Source organism: Anser cygnoides, chromosome 1 (genome assembly GCF_040182565.1).
Source record: "Anser cygnoides isolate HZ-2024a breed goose chromosome 1, Taihu_goose_T2T_genome, whole genome shotgun sequence".
Taxonomy (NCBI): Eukaryota; Metazoa; Chordata; class Aves; order Anseriformes; family Anatidae; genus Anser; species Anser cygnoides.
The window spans coordinates 120,866,222-120,889,230 of record NC_089873.1 but is presented as its reverse complement, the minus strand read 5'-3'; the positions used below and the strand labels follow the sequence as shown (position 1 = coordinate 120,889,230).

The following is a 23,009-nucleotide window of genomic DNA, read 5'->3' as shown; positions in this document are numbered from 1 at the left end:
GGATTTCCCCCGTGCTCTCGGTTTGCCACCCCACGTCTTTGATGGCTCTCTGAGTGTGGCTGTTATCGCCGTGCCCCTTCCAGAGGCAATTAGCCTGCTTCCCCCGCTGCTTGCACGGGCTGGGCACGCAGCAACGGGGCAGGCGAAAGGACGGCAAGTTCGCCCTGCTTGCAGAGCCACAAAATCCACGAGATAACCATCGCCCTTTTTGCTCCAGTTACCCAAATCGTCAGGGGGAGGCCAGCACAGCCCGCCCTGAAGGTCAGAGCTGCCGGGACGTTCCCGGCTCCCCTTGCCAAAAGCACCGCTGCTGAAATTGCACGGCTGCAAATAAACCCATCTTCTGGCTAATTACTAGGGAGCGGTTTAACCTCTATTTTTAGACAGGCTTGCAAGCTCGCATTGAAGATTTTTTTTCTCTTTCTTCCTCGCACACATTGTGAGTGGTGCTGGACCGAGCTCGGCTTCCAGCAGGGTCAGGGAGCGGAGGACAGCAACGTGCTTGCGTGCCAAAAACACTTAGTGATTGTAAAGACATCAGAAATGTTAGCCTCAGCGCTGCAGAGAGGGAGCGGCATTTTTCCGAGCCAGGAGCCTGTCCCCAGCTCCCCATGCCCACACCACGGCCGGTCCCCAGCCTGGGACCCGCTCCCACAGCCTGAATGCTCTCCTCGGGTTGTCCCTCCGGGTTTAGCACCGTTCCTGAGGCAAGGCAGAATAATAAAGAGGAAAAAAATAAAAAAAAAAAGAGTGAGATCTGGGTCAGGACATAGCTGCGTGCATTGTAAACCCTGCACGCCCCTTGCAGCCGCTGCACCCCAGGGCAGGGAGTCTCAGCTGCCTGCCGAGCACCTCGGAGGTCTCGGGGCTGTCTCAGGATGGCAGCCCTCCCCGAGAAGGACCTGAGAGGGCACGGCCTCCCCGCAGCAGGGTCAGCACCTTCAAAGGAGCCAGAAGCCCGCGGGCACGGCCCCCTCCCCATGCAGAAGGCAGAGCCCCCCGCCAGGAGTACGCCCCGTCCTGCTCGGAGGGTTAACCTCAGTCCCCAAAGCCGGTTAGGCAAATTAGCACGGTGTTTTCCCCAAGCTAATTAACTTCCCTTGCAGCAGGGCTAATTAGCTGCAGCACGGTGCTTGGCTGTGGCAGCTAGCCGGCCCCCAGGCGAGGGGCAGCCCCCGGGGTTAGCAGCCGGGAGACTGCTCATCATCCCGTGCCACCTCCACCCTGGGGTGCAGGGAGCTGAGACCCCCCCTCTGGCCATGGAGGCCACGAGAGGCTCTGGGATGCTCCTCAGGGCCAGGCTGCGCTTGTGTGCCTGCGGGAGTCCCTGGCTGGTTTTCCATCGGTTTCAGCGGCCAGAGAGGAGAAATGCCTTCAGTATTCTCCTCCTCCCCTCCCATCCCAGCAAACCGCATTTATTTTACCCTCCACTCCACTCTTCCGGGGATCGATGGGTCGTCAGGATGATGAGTTAGTGCCTGTAGTGACACTGGCACTTTCCATTACTGCTGATATACCTGGGGGACACCCGTCTCCCAAAGACTCGTCAAGGCTAGGAAATTCAGCAGAGGCTACCACCGTCGCTTGCAATGAAGCCACCCCAAATCCCTGGTCCTGCAGCACGGGCAGAGCCTCCCCAGACCTGCCAAGGCTCTCGGGGCACCAGCACAGCATTGCAAACGTGGAGCACACTGCAGGCTTGGACCTCGCTCACTGCTGCCTTTTTTCCTCCTCCCTCTCTTTCCACTTAGTGATTTCCTCGCTGAGAGCCATTTGGATAAACATGCCTAGCTGGGGAATGATTTCTTTCCCTGCATATCTTTCATAACTAGCAGGCACCAGGTTGGTGGTTAGTTTTTTTTTCTTTTGAGGTTGCATTATTATGACATTTTAATTGGCTCAGGACTACTCGAGTCTCAAAGCCAATTTGGCCCCGGCGTTTGCGAGCAGAACTGTTTTCTGTCTCCATTTTGATAGATACCTTGCGCTGGCCAAAATGGCCTCACACTAAATAAACCAAAACCTCCTCTTGTTTTACAGCTCATTGCCGAGCCAGTGCCTTCCCTTCCCGGCTCCCTTTCAGCCCGAAACCCGAACCGTGCCTGCTTCCCCGCGCTGCCTCTTCCCTCTCGCCTTTGTTTCGCCACCGCGCAGGAGCCGGGGACGAGGCAGCGCACTGCATAATTGTGGTATTTCAGGAGAAGAGGAGGCTGCACGTCACAAAACACTAATGAGCGGGTTGATGGGGATATCGGCGAGGGATGTGGGGCCAGCGGTGTGACAGCCAGCCCCGTGGCGTGGGCAGGGGCTGCTCCGCTCCGGTGCAGCCGGAGGACGTGTCGGGGATGTGCCGCACGCCTTGCAGGCAGCGAGGCGGCGTGTCCCTGCGTGTGGCAGCACTGATCTTTAATTTGTCACCCTCGCAAGGAGCTGGCCTTGATTCTGCTTGATGTTCCGGTGCTCGCCCCTGCATCGGTGCACCCCAGCACCCCCAGGAGCCGCCCCGCCACCGTGTGCCTTCCTCCCACCATGTGCCTTCTTCCCTCCCGCTGCTGGGATTTCCCCTCAGCACACCGCTGCTAATTGCCAGGCGTTATCAGCAGTGCCCAAGGAGACAGCGTAAATGAGGAACACGGCACCCACCCGCCTGCCCCAGCCCTTCCCATAGCCAGCCCCGCTCCCCAGCGCATCTCCATGTGCTCCGGGATCGCTGCTGGAGGGCTTTTGATTAGCGACGGCCAAAACAGCCCGTTCCAACCACCCCGATGGCTCTGATCCAGCCGCGCAGCACACATCAGCACCAGCACACCAGGGACATGCATAATTTATCCAGCCCACCGCTCCGGGCCTGGCTCACACAATTGCCGTCAGCAATAGCGAGGCGGCAGTGCGCCTCGCTGCGCGGCGGAGGCGAAAAGCTGCAAGCTACCTCCACGCTGATACCCAAACCGTGCGTTTTTCCCCCCGCCTGCCCCAGCCGTGCCCGGTTTGGAAGTGTTCTCGGTGAAAAAAAGGTGCCAGGTCCCCAGTCTGAGCTATATTTTTGGGGCTCCAGGAGGGGGAACACACACACAGCAGGGGAGGTGGGCGAGCCCTGCCGCGGGCTTGGGTGGGACCTGCATGTTGATGTCTGTGATGTATCGCCCCAGGATCTTGTGTCAACATCTCCCCCAGCATTTCTTCCTTGTTTTTTAAACAACCTGCCAGGTGTTGCTGCAGTTCATGACCTGAGATACTTTTTTTTTTTTACTTTTTTTTTTTTCCCCTTCTTGACTTCATGCTTTCAATATGATTTACAAAAATTGCTTATAATAAGGCTCATTCAGCAGCTGGATAATGGTTGTCAGGAGTTAAGAGACACCGTGGCATGTTTAGCACAGAAGCATATTGTGTATCTGGGTCCCAAAGCACTGGGGTTTTAAGGCAGTTTTTATTAAAGATGGGATATGCAAGAGTACCTACGTGGAGAGGGCTCTCGGGGTGCCAAAAAGGGCTTTTCTCGCAAGTGACATGGGCTGGAAGATGAAGGAGGGGCAGTAAATGGCCTCAGCAGCCAGTACACGGCTATAAATCCAGATTAGGGGAAGAGTTCAAGGTCTCAGAAAGGCTGCGTTAATCCCTTCATCACCTTGGCCTTAAATGCTTGAACCATCAGCTTGCTCCCCATGCCCTCTTTGGCAGCTACTGGCTGCTGAGTGGGGATGGGGATGGGGATGGGGATGGGGACAGGGATGGGGACAAGGATAGGGACAGGGATGGGGATGAGAACCAGGACCAGGAAGGATGCAGCAGCTGGGGGAGCGCAGATAACAGGCAGGATGAAGGGGTGACATTTCCAGCAGCACCAATGGGGAGGTTTTGGCCAGGGCCAAGAGGACAGGGCAGGTGCCACATCCTGCACATAGGGCATGGAGAGCTGCACCTTCCCTTCTGCTCCCTGCTTCCTCCTGGCAACACATCAGCCCCTGCTGCTCCTTTGGGGTGGTTTTATTTATTTTTGTTACACTAGGAAGAAGTGATGCTTTTGTGGCCAGCAGCACTCGGGTTTGCCCTTCTGCCAGACTCGCCGTGCATAAGCCAGCGCTAAGCCTGTGGGCTAATTGGCTTTATTTATTGTCTCTTTTGTATTGTGCACGGGTTTATTTGTTACTGCTGCTCCTTTACTTATTTGTTCGGGGCAGGCTTTTTGTTTTTTTGTTTGCCTTCCTTTCGGGAGCCTCTGCAATTGTCCCTCTCAGCATGAGCACGGGGCTGGGTGGTGATTTTGGGCACTGCCCGAGCTTGGGATGTGGCCAGGGGAGGCTGTGGGCAGCCTGGTTTTCCAGGGTACCCCGGGGGGCTACCTGCTTTTACAGGGAGCCCCTGGGGATGCTTGAGGGGGCCAGGCACCATGGGGCTGTGCTCTGGGGTTTTGCAAGCAGGGCTGCCGGAGGCTTGTGGTCCTGCTGGAGCTCGGCTGCACAGACTGCTGCGTAATCTGCAGTAGGAGCTTTTCCTCCTGGCAGGAGAGCTGGTGGATGCCAGCCACATGAGCGTGTCATCCCTGCAGGCCTCTGCTTCTCTTCCCAAACTCAAAATCCCTAACAATTTTGCAAATCATTTTTTTTCCTTCATGTTTTGTTATTATATATTTTTATTTATCTGTTACTAGCAGAATCCTCTTGTGTTTTTTTTCTTCCTTTTTCCAAAAAGTGAAAAGAATGTTTCATGTCTCCTGAAAAAAAAAAAAAAATATATATATATATATGGTCCTGTTGTTTTTTCTTTTTCTTGTTTCCCCCCAAATGGGGGTTTCCATTGCAGCTGTCCCATGGCTTCTTGTTCTCCCCAGGGGGCAGAGGTGCGGATGGAGCTACCCTCCCAGAAGGCTGTACGAGGAGCAGCATGCCCAGCCCCACCATTACACTCGCACAGAAGTATCGCCCAAGCCCTTCCCGAAGTCTCTCTCATCCAAAAGTAAGAAATACGCTCACGTCAGTCAGATGTCTTCCCTTTCATCCTCCGCTGCAGCATCTTTTCAGAAAACTGGGGTAATTAACACGGCTCTGCCTGGTCCTGGCTATCACTTTGCACTGTGCTTTCTACACGCCAACAGCCTTCTGCCTGCTTTCTGTAGAAGGAAGGGGAAGAGTGAAGCAAGGAAGAGCAAAAGTAGAGGTACCCTAAAAGCCCCTGCCAGCCCAGGGCTCAGCAGGGTACTCGGGGCTGTCTGCCCTGGCAGCCAAATCCCGGGAGCCAAGTGATGGGATTAAGGAGTCAGCCAGAAGCACCGTCCTCTGGGCATGATCAGCCCATGCTAACGCGTTCCCTAATCCCAGGCACAGCTGAAATAATCTAAGCAGGGATTAGCCAGGTCCATCTGGAGTTAAACTCCCCACTCCCCATTTATTTTTGGTAGGAGGGGGTGAAGAGACCTCTGCTGCTCCAGCGCCCCATCTGATGTCCCCACACCAAACCTCTTTGGGGATTCCCTCTTACGACTGTCCCACCACCCTCTTTTGGGTGTCCCATCATGCTTTGGCCTCAAATCCTCTCTGCAGCACCTCGCTGAGTCCTCAGAGACCTGGACAGGTGATTGGGATGCAGAAATTCAGCTTAGCAGATGCACCTGCCAACAGTTCCCAAATGTTCTGGGTTTAGGACAAGTTTAGCAACATAGGGTGGCATTTTTTCCCATAACAGCATAGCAAGCTATTTTTCCACTTCCATCAAAAAAAAAAATTAAATTCTGACCCTCAAAGTGCAAAGAAAACAATATCAAATTGTCTTTAAGAAATCTCTTCCCTAGGATTTCTTGGTTTAACCTAAATTTTCATTGGGGTAAATCAGTGACTAGCTGAGGGAACAACCTTTGTGAGCCTTTCACGCAGCAATATTTGATGGACTTGAAAAGCTACAGGGTTTGAGGAGCAAAGAAATAGTTTATTTCATATGTCCCCTTTTTACTTTCTCAGTTTAATGCTCACACATGGTGGGTTTGGACACAGCACTGAAGGCAGCTTCGTTTAAGGGACTAGTTGCTGCCGCATCTGGATTTCTTTAAGTGAAACTATCAGTGAAGTCTTGTTGGGTTTGCAAAGCTATGATAATGTTCCCATTATTCTTAGATACTGTGAAAGTTTGTTTTTAAAAAATATTTTTTTTTCTTCCCAAAATTTCATAGTCTACCTTTAAATAAGAAAGGAACGGAAGAGCATAGGGAATGTTAAAAGTTTAAGCAAGCATTCCCAGACCTTTGGAACAGCTGTTGCATTTTTTCTTAAAGAGAAGAAACATCTAATTTTCAGCCTCTCAAACATTTTTGGATCATTTTAATAGCAACAGCACCGTGGCAATGACTCACCTTATTGCATTTGGATACCTCTCTTTGTCACCTCTAATACAACGCGCTCTGCGTTTTGGCTGAAATATGACATTATCACAGCCCCATATCTGCATGCATGGATCTGCCTCCCTGCACAGAAGTCATACACTGCCAGAAAAACCTGGGCAACGGGATCCCTGGGAGCTGCTGTCTCCCTGGGCCACCCCAGTGGTTATGGGGCAACTTCAAAGGGGGCTGGGAGGTGGCAATAGGCAGGAGCAGGTGCTGTTGGCCCCTCGTGGGTACCTGGGCACCATTAACCCCACAGGAGCCTCGTCTTTCCCTCTCTCCACCTTTGTTTCATGATGCTGGCAGCCGTCCAGGCTTGTCTTATTGCTTCATCATTAATTTCCCACTGCAACAGGCTGGTTAGGTGAGTGGGCACCTCTCCCTTTAATGAGGAGCCGCGTTTCCATGCTGCATCCCAGAAACTTCTGCGTAGGCTATAAAAACAGGGATGGGTTGGAGAGATTGATTTATTTTCCCCTAGAAAGGCCACTGTGCCACTGGGCTGCAAAATGATTGATCAAATGACCTTTTTTTCCCATTTACTGCCCTTCCCAGAGACCCGTCGTGTCCGTGCACCACGAAAACTGCCGACGGAGACTGGAGCAGCTGTGCCTTGCCTGCGTGCGAATGCTGTGAGCCTCCAATTGGTGATGCTTTCAATCCATCTGTGTGGATGAAGGGCAGGGTTTAAATACTCCCTGATCTTCAGCCCATCCATGTGCATGAAGGTTTAAACACTCCCCGGTCTTTGGCAGCTGTCGAGAGGGAGGAGGCAGGGTTGGAAACCCCTCCGGGTGCAGCCTCCCCTCGTTCCGTCCCCTCCCCAGCATCCCAGGGGATGAAGTGGGGCACCCGATCCGGGAACAAAATGCCCCTGGGTTTTCCAGGTGGTGCCTTCCCACCCTGGGGAGCATGGTTATTAACGAGACGCGCCTGAAGGATGCTCTAAAATAAATGAAGAGGGCTGTTCCGCTCCCACAGCTGATTACAGACGTGCTTTTTTTTCAGACAGTGGGAAAAATAAAATAAAATAAAATAAAATAAAATAAAATAAAACACTTGGAAAAAATTCTCTAATTTCGCCCTTTTTGCCAAAGCAAGCCTCTGTGTAATAACACAAACACGGTGCTCGTTGCTCACCCCTCTCTTTGGGACACAGAAACTCAGCAAAAGTGCGTAAATCAATGGGGGCCCGAGGTGGGAGTGCAGCTGTCCTGACCCACCATCCTCCCCACATCCCCTCCACAGCCTCAGCACCGTACAGGCGGGGGACACGCGGGCCCAGAGGTAAGCCCTGCTGGGAGCTAAAGCGGCACAGCATCCCGCGGGTCACCCGTTAAGCATTTCAGCCCGGAGCAGATCTCGCCTAAGCCACTTTTTTGGAGATAAGCTTATCTAGACCTGACAGCTGAATTTAACCCTGAACTTTTGATCTTGATTTTTAGCCTCGGCAAGACTATCCATTTCCTTGAAATTATACGCACCGGATTTCGGCCCCCCCACCGCCGTGGTGGCTCAGCCACCCCTGTGAGGGGGACCCATGCGTGGCAGCATCACCCGGTAATGCCCGTGGTTTCACAGCCCTGCCTGGGAGGCAGACAGGCCCCCAGCCGTGGAAAGCCTTCAATTAATGACAGTGGGTCTCCAGCGGGAGAGGAGCTGGGATTTTACACTCCTGGCGATAACACGTCTGAAGGTAACGTTGTACGGGAGTGGATTATAACCCGGGCACTTTGCTATGCAGGCGTTTGGAAATTTGTTTTCAGTACGTAGAAGCAGCTCAAAATGCTCCTTCTCCCCACATGAAAAATGCGCTTGGTAATAGCATTTCTATTGCTGGACAAGCTCGCTGCCTCCGTGCTGTCAGCGCCGTGACATACTAGCCAGGAAGGGTTGTGCTAATCAGTTCTCCTAGCATCAAATCAGCGTCTGCTATATATGATCAAGGAAATTGAGGAATCTCAATGTTTTTGCAATATTGCTTAGTTGGCCATGAAATATGGGTGGTTCCGTGAGGAATGGCTCGCTTCCCTCTTGCCGAGATAAAGCAACTTTGGCTAACGATGAAGCATTGCTGCATGATGAAGCCAGCTAATAGCAGCGGCCTGATGAGGGCAGATAAACAGCAGCACCCCGGCAGAAGGGAAGGGATGCATAAACAGCTTTGCAAATAAGACATTATTAATATGGTTGAACTACAGAGGGCAGAAGGGATTTCTTTCCTCCTCCTTCACTCCGAAAGCAATATTCATAAAATGTCTAGATTCCCACGTTCAGCCAAGAAATTAAATTATTAGAAATTTCACTGGATGTTTTCCAGCTCAATCTTTGTTCAGCTAGCACACCCGGCCAGTCTTCCCGGGCATCGCGGCTGTCTGGGACTGCCAAGCAGATCGCTGGGGACAAGGGGCGGATAATAGGGCAGGGAGAGCACACCCAGCGCTGGCGGAGCAGGGCTGAGCCATCTGATGGCTCAGAGGGGCAAGGACAGCCTATTTTCTGGCAGCCCTGAGGTTTTTAGGGCAACCACAGGGCGGTCAGCTTAGATCCATGCAGAAAAGTGCAAACCTGTCCCCGGGACCAAAGCACATAAGCCGTTTTCATGTAACGGCCCTGTGATATAAGCGGCAGCCGGGGATTTATGCTGTCTTTGAAGTAAATTGCATCCCGGTGCACCATAGCATGAAAGTTAAGATTTACCATTGCTGGGACACCGAAGACCCCGGTGGAAGCAAGCGAATAAATAGCGCAGCGCTCTGCTCGCTGGCTTCTGCCGCACAAATCGACTTCACAGACCTCCCTCGCCTCCTCGCCCCCGCTTCCCCTCGCATTGTGTCGGGGAAGCAAATTGGTCACATCTGCATCTGGCCGGGGAGGAACAAATGTGCTGGCGAGGCAGCGAGGAGCTTTTTGAGGGGGGATGCCTCAAAGTAAAATGAAAGGCTAGCCATCAAAGGTAGAAAACAGGCCAGCGGATGAAAGGGATCCTTTGCTTAGCTTTGGTAAGACTACGAGGTATAAAAAAAAAATAAAAAGGCACACAAAAAAAAAACTGGGGCATCTGGAGATGCATCCTCCCCCCTTTTATCCCCCCTTTTCCTTTGCTCCTCGGAGGGGAGGGACGGGCACGCGGCCGCGGTACCTAGGAGCCTGGTTTCGTGCAGCAGGGAAGCACGTGCCCAGGTCCCGTGGAAGATCCCCGCCATCGTTACCGTTAATCACGTCCAGTTAATCACGTCCAGGGGCGGGCGAGCGCTCGGCTGATTTGCTGAATCATGACACACGGGCAATTACCCTAAATCAGAGCAGTGTCTTCCGTCCCCGAAAGGCTCTGTTATGCTTTACCAACTCCTGGAGGGAAGGGGAAAAAACCCCAAGCGGCCGCACCGCGGTGTCGGCAGGAGGAAGCAGCCAGGTGTTCCTCTGCCTGCTCCCCAGCGCTCTTCCAACCTTGTGAAAAGCCCTGCGAGCTCTGTAAATCGAGGCTGCTGAGATTTACAGCTCCAGGCCCTGCAGGCAGCTCGCTGAATTTACCCGGGTTTTCTCCGAGCCGGCTGCTTTGAGCCTCATGGACAAAGCCTCGCAGGGGCTTACAGGCCAGGCACTATTTGTCCTTCTCCTCCTCTCTGAATGCAAACACGTGTACTCCCCTCCCCTGAGCACCCCAGTCCTTCCTGCACGCTCTGCTGAAGCAAAGTCCTGCTGCCACCCTTTATGGCCTGGGGAACACCAGCCTTTGCCCCTGCCCGGCACGGGATAGCCCTGTAGCACCAACGTGGCAAGGGATGCTCCCCTTGCCCACCGGTGAAGATCCAGAGATGCTGCCTATGGGATCAGCAGAAACCCTTGCTGTGCTGCTCTCCAGTCCAAAGCCTTTCCCAGACCACTGCTTATTAGGAAAACGCCCCAAAATAAGGGGTTCTGTGGGGATGGGATGGATGGAACAACATCTGGGCAAAGGGAAAGAAGAGCCCCTTCTGCTCTGGTTACGCCTGCTCCAAAACAGGCGGTCCTGCCCCAGGAACAGCATCCATTTACAGGATTACAATGTTATCACACATCAAGAGGCAGGCTAAGGCCTATTTTTCACATATGCACAGGGGAAAAGGCAAGGCGGGGGGAGGCCCTGAGTCTTCTTGTTTAGGAGCCAAAGACTAATGTGCCCAGCAAAGCAAAATTAACCCAAATACCGTGATTATGCAGAAAAAAAAATCCTGCCTGAGAATGTCATCTCACCAGCGGTACCCTGCAGTTTTCCGCCAGTGAGAGTTCGAGAGGTGGCATGGTAACAGAGTGCATCAGGGCAGGCATTTGACTGGAAGCATTAAATACCTCTGAAAGGTGAATGGCCAAGGTCTTCCGGATAATTAAAATGTGTGCAGTCTTCATAGACCAAGGAAGGGACAGAGCTATTGTTTAAACAGGTAATTAGAGCTGTATTTTAAGCAAACTCGGGGCGGTAACGAGCTGTCTCAGATGGGAGCAGCAGCTCTTCTGCTCCCAGTTCCAGCATGAATAACTATTTCCCCCCACAATCACTGCTGGGGGTGGCGGCAGGGTCCCAGCCCCACTCCGGGTGATGGCATCGGCTTGGAAAAAAAAAACTCTTACGTGATTTCACATTTTTCACTCCCTGTCTCCTTCCTTCTGCGTTCAGGTTCAGGAGAATTGGCCGAGCCACTTTTTTTATTACAGTAGTAGCAGCAAGAAACAAAACGGGACCCAGCCGAGCCCCAAAGGAAGGGAGGAAAGAGCATGGGGCAGTGCTCCCACACCCCCCCCCCCCCATCCTCACAGGAACAGCAACAGGGCACTGATGGGGTAGATGTGCTACAGTCTCTTTTTGGATGGATGCATGCCCTTCTGCTGGGCTGAATCCATGCCAAAGTAGGCAAGGAGAGATGCAAACCCTCCTCCGTGCCGAGGACGGAGCCTGGGAGCCGTGCTCACCTCGCTCTCCCTCTCCATGCTCTTCCCTGCCCTACCCCAATCTCACTGCTCATCCGGCTTCCACACCTGCTGGGGAGGGGGGGGGAGAGATGCCGACTTCTAATTAACCCCCTTGTATACAAAACCAGAGAAAACAATCAGACCCGAGGGAAGGCAAGGAGGCGCCTTTGCATGATCAGCACAGCCTTCCATGAAAAATATATAAGGGATAGACACCAGCGATGGGGAAATGGGAAAGTACAAAGAGCTGCGCTCGGCTGCCCGGCTCCGCAGCCCGCATTACCTACCTTGCTCTGACAGGCCAGAGAAAGCCTAAAACAAAACACTTTGAACTGCGATGGGCGGTGGGAGATGCCTGAAAATTGGGCTTGCGGGTAGTGGTGGGGTGGGTGCACGGTGCTCCAGCACTGTGAACCCACTGGGAAGCCAACTGGGAACAGCTCCAGGCCACGTGTTGGGCACGGTGATGTTCTTGTGCTCCTTGTGTTGGCTTCAGGAGGCAAGGACGGGGTTCTGTAAGGAAAACTCAGGGTGAATTTTTGGTCTTTTGCTGTAGATAAGCGATAGTGTTGCTCCAGAGCATAAGACTGGTGCTGGCGAATGAGGAAGGGCCAGCCTGTTTTGAACTTTGCATCCCTCGCCCCTCTGGAAGCAGAGCTGGAAGACAAGGGACAACACAGTAAAGAAGGGCATCCTCACTCACCCTTGAACCAGTCACAGCACTCATTTACCCAAAGTCACCTCTTTCACAGCCCAGGGGGGCTTTGGCTGAGCCCCCAGAGTAGATTTGTTTGCTTACTGATTTTCTTAAATGACAAGTTGACTTACAACGATGGCCATACCTGCAACATGTAGAAATCTTTCTCCTTTCTGTTAGAAAGGGTGAGGAATGAAATGAGTGAGGGTACCTTATTGCTGTTTTTGACTCTACACACAGCACTGCTTGAGGTTCAGAAATCATTTATATTTCTTGTGAGTCCTCGGGATATTGGGTGTTTTTGCTACAGTCCCAGCTCCTGGAGTCCTGGGATGATGTGAAATCTCAGTGTCCTCTTCTCCAGCCCTCCTTCTTGGCAGAAAGCTGTTAAAATGCTAATGATGGAGTGAAAGCATGGGGAAAAAAAAACTCATCTGCATGGTCTTTTGTTAAGGCAGGGTGACCTGTCCCCAAGGACTGGGGCTGCTTGCCCAGGACACCAACAGGACCCACGGTGAGGGTGAGAGCCCGCCAGGACACCAAGAAGTGAGAAAGGACGCGGGGTCAGGCCAGTCCTGCAGGAAACGCCCCATCTCCTCCCTTGGGAGCATCCCTTGGAGCTGCCTGGTGCCTGCGGCAAGCCTCAGAGGCAGCGGGTGCCCGCGGTGGCTGCCGGAGCCACCTCCAGCCGCGGCAGCCTGCCAGGAGGGGAGCCAAGCACGGCGCAGGCAGGTCACACCGCCAAAGCATCCCCTTCCTCTGCCCCCGCAGAGCCGGGCAGGGCTTTTCCCCAGAGGGAGACAGCGAGGAGTAAAACATTTCCATCCCCTGACCTCCGCCGTGTGCTGCCTGCTAAACAGCGCAGAGCGCGGGCAGGAGCGCGGCGCACCGGTGACTCATGCTGCGAAACCTTTTTTCTTTTTTTTTTTTTATTTTTTTTTTATTATTATTTTTAAAGCAGGAGCACTGATCCATCAGTCAATTACTTGAAGAGCCACTCTAATTTGGCACCCAATTGTTTCCCCAGCTGCCGCTGCGCCTGATCGCTGCCGGCGGCGGCAGGAGCAGAATGCCTGCGAAGGGGAAAAAGCGCAGAGGCGCCGGATAAAGGAGGCAGGAGAGGAGCAGGCGGCTGCCTGAACGGCCTCGCCGAGAAAATAAGCACTAAACACGTCTGCAGCAAAACCATCTCGGGGTCGCAGGCGATTGCTGGATAATCAAAACGATGTCGGGAGGCGGGGGCCACCCCTGGCCGTGCAGCCGGAGGGACGGCGATGGGAGGGACGCGTCCTGCGGCGCAGCAGCAGCCTGCTGGGGCTGGCCTGGGCGCCGTGGCTTTCTGCCAGCCACGGCCCTAGCAGCCACGGCTCGGCGGGGAGCGTGGTGTGGCATTTGCAGCTTTTTCCGCCGTGGGTCTCAAATTGCTCCACAAAGGTTGCTTAATGGCACTGTCCCCTTCCCCTCTTCCTCTTTCCTCAGTTTAATACAAAAAAAAAAAGGAGTGATTTGCCTCAAATCACGCAAGAAGTCAGCGGCAAAGCAAGTTCCCCAACCTCTTTTTCCTGTCCTTTAAGCCCCTACGAGCACTCCCTTTTTCCAAGAAATCCAATAATAGGAACCGTACCAAAACATCTGTTTTTGTGTCAGGGAGGAGTTTCGACTGAAAAAGAGGAGCCTCGATTTCAGCCGGTGCAGTGCCAAGACGCCCCTCTGCTCTCCTCCTGATGCCTTTACAGGCTGGGACGGGGATGAGAACAGCTCCAGCTGAGGGCAAAGCAGTGGTCTGCTTGTCTGGAGCAAGCCCATCCGCCCTGCGTGCACTGCAGAAGAGACATCTCTGGAAGGAGAGGCTGTGGCAAGAGGGCAGAGGACGGGCACAATATTCATGCCCTTTTCTAGACCAGGTCTTGGGCTGACACCAGCTCTGCAGGGTTTTGAGCCTCTCCCCAGAGGGCATAGACTTAGTTATGGCACACGGCTCTCTTCTGCTTCTTGGGGGGGAAAATAAGCACGTGTGCATCTATACATGTGTACGTGCACCACTGCTACCTATAGCAATGCACCAGGCTCTCAAAAGTCATTCCCACGAGTTTCCTCCACCTGGACCAGGCTGAACGTTTCCTTCTTGCTCTGCCAGGACATTGTTTAGACCTGGGACTTGTGATTCCCCAGGGCAGATCACCCCACATGCTGTTGCTCGAAGGCATCGTGCTCCCTATCAGCGGGCATCTCCTGAGGGTAGAGGGATCCCTGCTGGAGGGGAGCAGAGGCAGACCTGGACTGCAGAGGCTGGTCACTCTCCACCAGGACAGGAGAGAGATTCCCAGCCAGATGGAGCCAGCAGACAGCACTGTGAAGTTGTTGGCCAACTTAGGATACGATGTTGGCTTCACAGGGAAGCTACTTGGCTGCCTCTCCCTGAATCAAGATTCAGTGATGCCAGGAGACAAGCACAGCGGGGAAACTGAAAGCAAAAAATGGCAGAGTGGATGGCAACTCGACATTAATTCATTTTTACCATATGTCTGACTATTCATTACACTCCGCCATCCTGTTCTACAAGACTCCTGGGGGCCTTCCATGCCATTTTATGGTTAGTGGGGTTTTTCCTAGCTCGCGGCGCAGCGCTGCCACGCCGCCTCTCCCAGGCTCATCGCTCGGCGGGTCCTGCAGCCGATGCAGCTCCATCCTGGGCAGGGACAGCCACGGGATCCGATGTGCTCCATGCTCACAGCCCTTCCCTGCACACCCAGCCTGCCAGCTCGCCTGGCACAGGGGAGCCGTCCCCCGGGGGTGGCACCTGCTGTAAATACGCTCTGGCACCTGCCTCGAGACCCCGCCGTGCAGCAACGATTTTTTTTTTTTTTATGGATTTGCAAATTATCCTGCTTTTCTCCGCGGTCTCCCCCCGGAGCATGCTGCTGGCACGGGACCAAGGCCCGGCTCCGGCAGCCAGCGTGAGTCACCCCGGCACGCCTGGATCCTGCCCGGCTGGGAAGCAAGCAGCACGGCTTCTCCACACACGCTGCTTGCAGCGGCGGCGGCGGCAGCTGTTTCTCCTTGTAGGTAGGAGGGTTGATTCAGCATCCCCATTGCCTGCATCCAGCTGTCCAGCCCCCCTCGCCCCCCTCCCCATCCCCGCCGTCGCGGCTTCCCACCCTCGCTCCCGTCACACGCACGGAGCGGCAGCGAGCTGCCTACACGGCTGCCTGCACTCTGCACACAGCATCTCACGGGCTGAGCTCTCCTCCAGAGCCTTAATGGGACCCTGTTACGCTGCGAGCCCCTGAACAGCCCCTCCTGGGTCAGCATCTTCCCTCTGCGGGAATCCAAGAGTGTTCGGCACGGGGGTCTCTATATACATCGGTAAGAAAGCACAACAGCAGGTAGCATAATAATAAAATCACCCTATTACTAAGATAAAACAAGGAGAGGAATGTAGGCAATGAGTAGTTCTTACATCCCTCCAGATGCTGGAAGCCCATTTTCATGCAGCATCCTACATACCCCAGGTGAACAGCCACAGCACGCTGCCAAGATCCCGTCGTGGAGGGTTTTGGTCTCCCACCTACACCATGGTGCTTTTTACCTCAGGCAACAAAAAAAATCCTCTCTCTTCTGACACCAACCAGCATGAGGCACTTCGACACATTCTCTTATGCCCCTGTGCACATGGGTCAACACATGAGCTTCTCCAGCCCAAGTATGGTGCCCAGCAGGGCAGGCACAGCTTGCCCGAGACTCCTCCAAAACCACGTCCTCCACCAGGTGCCCAGTACACCTCACCCCTTGCTCTCGAGCACAGCCGTGCTTTCTGCCTACCTAAGGGTCATTTTATCATGCATATTAACAAGCTGCTTAGCGATACAAGCGGTATGCATGTACAGGGTAATCGCCGCAACAGTAAGCAACGCCGCAACTGACAGCAGGGCAACGCTGGGGTGCGTGATCAAATATGTAGGAGCATTAGCATCGGGACTTATTCCCTTAAAGATACACCACCACCTCGCCTTTGCAACATTATCTAAACATTTAGTCATTTGTATGAGCTGTTTATTCTGACGGAGTGCACATATTTCAGCTTTATCATGTTCATGACTCCTCTGCAATAACAATTTTAAATGTAATCGCAAATCACAATTGGGTCGGATAATAGTTTGTATAAACCCACCTACTTCAAATCCAAGAATGCTCCAAATTGGGAAGAAGTTTATTAAATCTGCACTGGTGATGTCTGAGCACTGGGTGTAACACATGTGGTTTCCCACAGTAGCCACTGTCCCTCTGTTTACATTCCCGCAGGGCGGGAAGGGCTGCATTCCTCGTCCCCCTATTCATCAGGGAGGTGTACAGATATCATACACGAGGATTCGCTCCAGTTTGTAGGAACTGCCTCTTCTTTTTTAATGCGAGCAACATACGCATTCTTTGGTCTTGTCCTGGGCTACAAAGGTCATCGTCTTCCCACATACACCCATGTCCAAGGTTCCTGCTCCCAGCATCCCGGGATGTCCACGAGCACCTAATTAGCACCACTGGTGGTGTTGCTCCATGCACGTATCCACCACTGTCACTGGGACAGAATTTCTGGGAGGACCACCCCTCGTCCATAGCAAGCCCACTTGGTGCATCGATCCAGCGGACCCACAGGTATGCAGCAACACTCACAGCACCCTGCCTGGCTTTTCAGTATTTGCCCCATTGACTCTGCGGGTGGTTCCAGCTATGCGATGCTGGGCCATTGGCATCCATCTAGAGCAATCCAGCCTTGCTTCAGTGCTATCAGGGCCACGAGATGTGTACTTGGACAAGCTGAGGCCAGTGCTAATTGCTCCTGTGGCCCTGTAGGCACTTTGGTGGACCCCTTTTCTACAGCAATCCAGGTCTGCTGAACCAGCTGCTGTTGCTGTAAATCAGCCTTCTGCAATTCAGTTATGGCAGATGCTAACCCATGAATCTGTTGGGCTGTTAATTGGCCAACTGATTGCAGCCTGGTTTGTGATACCTGAAAGTCTATTATATTTAGGATGGATCCTCTGAGACCTAACATTCCCGATATGTCTCCTCACCTCCAGGGAACACATGACTTGGGGTAAAGAGCAGATAAGGGACACACAGAGGTTTATACATACCTGTATTGCAGTCCCAGAAGATACGGCGGTCTCCTTCTTCCTCTGCACTTTCCCATGTAAAAAGAGCTGCAGTTAGATGTTCAAACACTATACGTTCAGTAGCATTAGCTTGTTCTCATTCACAGTTGTACCCACTGTTGGTTTGGATCTGAAAAGATGTATTGCATATCATTACTCAAATATGCTTGGCCGTGTCTAGTGCATAGATTACAAAAATAACTCAAGAGATTACAGCTACTGCAGGAGTGGTTTAATGCTACCATAATTGGCCATCCCTCAGGGAATACTGATATTGTTGTGGTATCATTTGTCCAATGCTATGTGATACCACCTCTTACTCTCTGTCAGGTCCGTATCCCCAGTTCTCTATCACCCGCACAGTGCAGGCTTAAGATGTGACCTTGAGCCCCCACCATCCATTGGGTGCCTCTCACAGTTCTGTACCTGCTTAAACATTTAGTTCCCACCACAGGTCCATTGTCCTAAATGACATTCCTCAAAAAGACAACATTATGCTGACACCCAACAGAGTCACAGAATGGTTGAGGATGGCAGAGACCTCTGGAGGTCTTCTGGTCCAACCCCATTGCTCAAGCAAGTCCACCAAGAGCTACTTGTCCAGGACCATATCCAGAAGGCTTTTGAAAAGAACAGCTAGTTGTCAGAAATGGGATGCCAGGCTACATTGGTGTAATCTACAGGTCATCATCAGATGTTGCTACAGGCTAATGCAATGGTGAGATTTTACCAGGTGAGATTTTACACATTCTGTAACATACATACACACACACACATGTATATGTATTTGGTCAGCCCTGAAGTGGTCAAGCAGTTGGGCTTGATGATCTTTGTAGATGTCGTCAAACTGAACTATTCTGTTCTGTTCTGCTCTACTCTATTCTATTCTATAAATCAAGCATTGTAGGACATATTTAGGGATATCAACAAACAGTTCCAAAATTAAAAATGCAGCCCTTGGCCCTTGGGCTAGGACCTCCGCAGGGAGCAGTTTGCCTGATGAAGTCAGGCATTAACAGGTCTGTCCATCTTGTGCCAAGATTCACTGCTCTTCATTTTCAGTCAAAATGGTTGGCATTTGTGGCCGTGCCTTAACAATAATTGCTGAGAAGTGTCAGGCTGGACCCTTCCTTACCTTACTATTCAGATTTATTAGCGTGTCAACACTGTTGGATACCTCTGCAAGGTGCGGGCAGGTTGAAAGACTTCACAATTGTTCTTTTAGCAATGCATTAGTACGCTCTGCTAAACCAGCTCCCCGAGGATAACAAGGTGTATGATAAATCCATGTAACCTTGTTTTCAGCAGACCATTTATCATGTGAAATGGGAACCATTATCTGATGGAACAGAAGAGGGAATATCTAACCATTGGCTTCACAAGCAAGGCCCTTTACGGTGGCTTTCTGGTCACCATCTGGCAATATCTACCACCGCCAGCACATATTGCAAACCCTAACTTTTGGGGAATGGTCCAATCTGCCAGGTATGGCCTGGGGTCAGCCCTTACTCATTAATCCTTCCGCAGGGCTAATGTGGTAGTTTTCTTGCTTTTATTAATTTGCGGGTTTAGATCAGCACTCTTTCAGCGCTAAAGACAGGAAGCAGAGGATGCAATCATTTTGTCCATCATTCTAATTTACTTTCATAGTCTATTTTTCCCTTTTAGTTGCTTGCACATTTCCCATAAATGAGAGGTAGGTTTTCCATCAATTTTGTCTTTTGGGACTCCAGCCTGGAATAAAGCAAAGAACATCTCCTTTTAGGTAACATTTTTTTCTTTTGCAGCTTATCCACAATCTCCTGTCAAAATTTTCAGTTTGGTGTTCTCCTAATTGACCCGATGCTAGAATTACATCATGGACTGATCCCCCCAGGGCAGCTCCCACGAGCAATATGATGACTCCCCTTTAGATTAAAAGGTGTCCCTGCTAACAATCGGGATTGTATTCCTGATGTAAGTACCTCTAGGTTGGAGGTTAGTGAAGGTAGGGCTGTACACACTGTTGAATAGCCAGTTGTCTCAAGTGGTGTCCCCCCTCATCTGGATGCTTCCATGTCACCATTTTATTGTCACAGTCATATGGGGAGTAAAGCACTGCAGCTTTACTGCCTCCCATAACTAGTCCCAAAGAGAATAAGATACTTTTCCCTGGGCTCCTTTTGAAAATTGCAGCACCATTGGATTTTGGGAAACTGTGGGCAGAAGAATCACTTCTGGGTGATCCAAGCTGTACACTATCCCCTCTCTGGCCCCATGCTAGCAGTGACCATTGCCCTGATCTTCCCCCGAGCTCCAGCCAGTACAGAGAGGGACCTTCCTTTTCTTTATGTCACATATGTCCTTCTCTGGATTTTGTGTCTACTACTGACCAGACTGAAGCTGAAACCGAAACAGTAGTGTAGCTTTCAGTTTCCACCAAGGGAAGGTGCAATTAAAATTATCAGAGTTGCTCTAAATAAAATGCAGGGTCAATTTTTGCTTTCACAGACAGTTTTATTTCTTCCCTGAAATGAGAGCATTAAGATCCTCTCACGTGGAGGCTGTAGTTTCCCCATGTAACAGCGATGATAAAAAACTGCTTCGATGTGCTATTTGTCTTTTTAAGGGTGCCAGGTGGGTCCACTTGTCCGAGGAGTCCTGTGGCTACCCATGGACCTAGCACAGCAGAACCGGTGAAGCACAGACACATGCATTCCTCAAGCACACTGAGCGATGGGGCTGTGTATGATGTGAATGACCACACACCAACAGCTCACTCCCCTGGTTTTGACACTCCTAGGACCTGGAAAAAAGCCGCCGAGCAGCCGTGTGGGACAAGTCTCAGAGGCTGCATGTGCTCCCAGTCCACTGCAACTCACAGTCCTGTGGTTTTGGGCCATTCAAGGCCCAAAGCAAACAGATGCAAATACTCGAGTGGAGAACTGATGCTTTTGGTGTTTGTCCATCTCTAAGGCTCCTTGGTAACCCACTTTTGGAAAACCTCCCATATCCTGCTTCCTCTTTGCCGAGGCATCTGATGCCTAATAGCTGCGCTCCTTCATGGCCAATTTTCCGAACAGTTGGTGTTTTGCTGCTTTCACTTAAGATCCCCATTCAGCACTGAACTGGGGCAGGGTTGAGGGGAGAAAAGTATTTAAAGAGCAGCGCTGATTTCATGCACACAGATGCAGTCCTCTATGGCACAATAAAAAAAAAAAAAAAGGGAAATAGTCTGTAGATATTCCCTTCTGTTTACCTAGCAATCCAGCAGCAGATTTCCCTTTGTGCTGCGTGTGATTTTTGCAGCCTTGCCTCCACATAGGAATGGCTTTTTCTTCTGTGGGAAAGGAAGCGTCCCCGTTGCACGCTGCAGGAGCCTGACTTTTTTCTTTGCTTGTTTTTGCATTCACCTCCCGCACGGCTCCCGGAGGCTCCGTGCCTCACGATGGCAATCCTTTCAGTGGCAGACCGGAGGTACGAACTAGCAGCGCTTCCCACGAGAGTCAGAAAATCACTGCTGGGGCTCGGGGGCTGTGAGGAACTCTGCTGCACGCAGCCAGGCAGAAATCTGCCCACCCTTCCCACCGGGTGGCATGTGAATTACGGATGTGCCCAGAGAATGATTTACTAATCCAACATCCTCCCTATTCCAGTTTGCAAAATGTCCATCAGCAGACTGCAAGCATCTCACGTTTATTTCTCCCGGCTTTTACTCCTTAATGAACGAGTTTCACCGGGAGGCACTGTGAAAATTCCACGTCTGATTTGGTATTTGTGGTCATGTTGGCACATTTCCTAAGGAACCTGAAATCATTTATGTTGCTTTATTGGCTACCTGCTGTAGCTAATTAACAACGTGAATTAGCAGGGAACAATCCCAAATTCAATTTCTGGAAAAGCACCTAGTTCACCTGTAATTTTCCCCGTGATTACAAGATACCAAATCACATACACAGCGTAATGTGTACGATGCATACGATATGTGTGTGTGTGATGCACATGTACGAAATACAAAGCTAAGCATTATCGCAGATAAGAGCTCACTGACATTAATCCGCTTCAAATCATTGTCCAAACTGCTTCAGAGTCAAGCATGCGTTCAGTGACCTTGCAGAACACGCGGTTCCTTGGCTGACACCACACAGAAATAAGCGATGAATACGGCCTTGCCAAAATAGACACGTGGGAAGGGTGGGCTAGAGGCGAACCCAAACAGCAAAGCCTGTAGGAACGGACCATACATACCACTTACTTCTTCCCGTGAAGTAACGGTAATCAGACTAATTGCCAAGTACCTGAGCGAGACGTTGTGCCAGGGCTGCTCCTGGGGAAGGTCCTGCTTCTGGGGGAGCCACGAGGAGCAGCCCTGAACCAGCGGGGATGGGAGGTCAGCATCAGGGGTATGTGCAGAGGAGGCCCGTGGCAGCAGGAGGGAGCCCTGCAGTCCCCGAGGGGGACCTAAGGGAGGGCTGGGAGGTTGGGATGCGGTGACCAGCGTGACAGGGTGCTGGGCAGACTCCGCATTGAAAGCGTCTCTGCCAGTTCCTTGGAAACGACCGAGGACTGAAAGCATCAAAGAAATAAAGCTGTTGCCAGCTGGAGGAACAATAGGCGAGCCGGAGCTATCTTTAGCCCAGGGGATTAAATTCAAATTGCAAATGCAAAGGCCTCCCTGCAAGAAAAGGCCTCGCCGTGCTACCCAGCGGCAGCGTGAGCGCTGAGCACAGCACAGCCCCGCAGCCCCGGCTCATCCCCTGCCCGAAGGAAGGACGGAAGGAAGGAAGGAAGGAAGGAAGGAAGGAAGGAAGGACGATAGCCCCCCTCAGTCTGCAGGCAGGGGTTTTGAGTCCCCTTCACCCATTTTCAGCCTGCACTGAGGGCCGTGGAGCACCATGGACTGCTGAACGTGAAGGGCACAGCCAGCCCCAGGAGCACAGCAGTGGTTTTGGTGCGCTCAGTGGACTTGCACTAAACCCAGCAAGGAGCCGGGGCACTCTGCCACCGAAAAAGCCGCTTTGAGCCTGGCTCCTGTGAGTATCGAACTGGAAAAAGCACCACGCTGTATTGAAGGAGCTGGAAGTTAGGGGCTGCAGGCACAGCAAGGAGAGAGCGCGTACAGCTTTTGCCTGATAACTTGCCTAATGAATTGCAGACTTCTAAGCTGATTTGTTCAGCTGGGGAAATCCCACAAACACCTCACACCCGAGTGCTCGGAAATTGGTTTAATAGCCTCAGCGCCCGTAATGAAACACCACCGTGGAGCAGAGGTCCCAGGTCACACCTCCACGTGCGGCTGCGTGTTACGGAAACCAACTTCCCTCTGCTTCCACCCAAGGGTTTGGAGGAGTTTTTTAGAGTCACAATAAAGATTTTTAATGGCAGAGTAAATGATGGTTTCAGGAGATCAAGTGTGCAGCCGTCCAGCCACGACTATGTGCAAAACCTGCCAGCGTTGCCGTGCGTTTTAACTCCGTGCTGCAGCCATCTGAGCTTTTATGTTTGTTATTTCATTTTTAAGCAGCCATTTAGCAGTATCTGGAGGGCATTCGCCACTCTAATACTTAGCCTGGATGCACGTGAAAGGAAAGGCTTTAGCAGGTGACTGAGCTCTTTTAGTAAAAAGAAAAAATTCCTGCTCCATCGAGGTAGCTGCTGAGGTGCCGGAGCTGGAGGAGAAGGCAGGGAGAGCTGCACCTTGGCTCCGGCTCCGCATGCTGCAGGATGTGAGGAGAGCCTGGCTGGATGCACGATCCCTGCCACAGCAGCGTGCCGACAGCCTCCAACCGCTGCTGCCGCCCTTGGAGGGGTCAAGGCAGAAGTGCCGGCACACGGGGGGTTAATGGCGAAGTTACAACTC

The 23,009-nt window shown here is 52.1% G+C and overlaps 2 long non-coding RNA genes across 3 annotated transcripts; one reads left to right on the top strand and one right to left on the bottom strand.

The window, feature by feature from the left end:
* Positions 1-3,885: 3,885 nt before the first annotated feature.
* Positions 3,886-22,334, bottom strand: LOC106042133 (uncharacterized). 2 transcript variants are annotated; one of them, XR_010825899.1, is made up of 5 exons: positions 21,448-22,334; positions 17,153-17,300; positions 11,611-11,836; positions 4,974-7,128; positions 3,886-4,714 (listed from the first exon to the last, which is right to left on the bottom strand). It is a non-coding gene; the product is annotated as an uncharacterized lncRNA (long non-coding RNA). The 2 variants fall into 2 exon arrangements; XR_010825898.1 differs by having other exon boundaries at positions 4,974-5,110.
* Positions 4,724-7,429, top strand: LOC136786654 (uncharacterized). Its single transcript, XR_010825900.1, has 2 exons — positions 4,724-4,956; positions 6,929-7,429. It is a non-coding gene; the product is annotated as an uncharacterized lncRNA (long non-coding RNA).
* Positions 22,335-23,009: the final 675 nt, after the last annotated feature.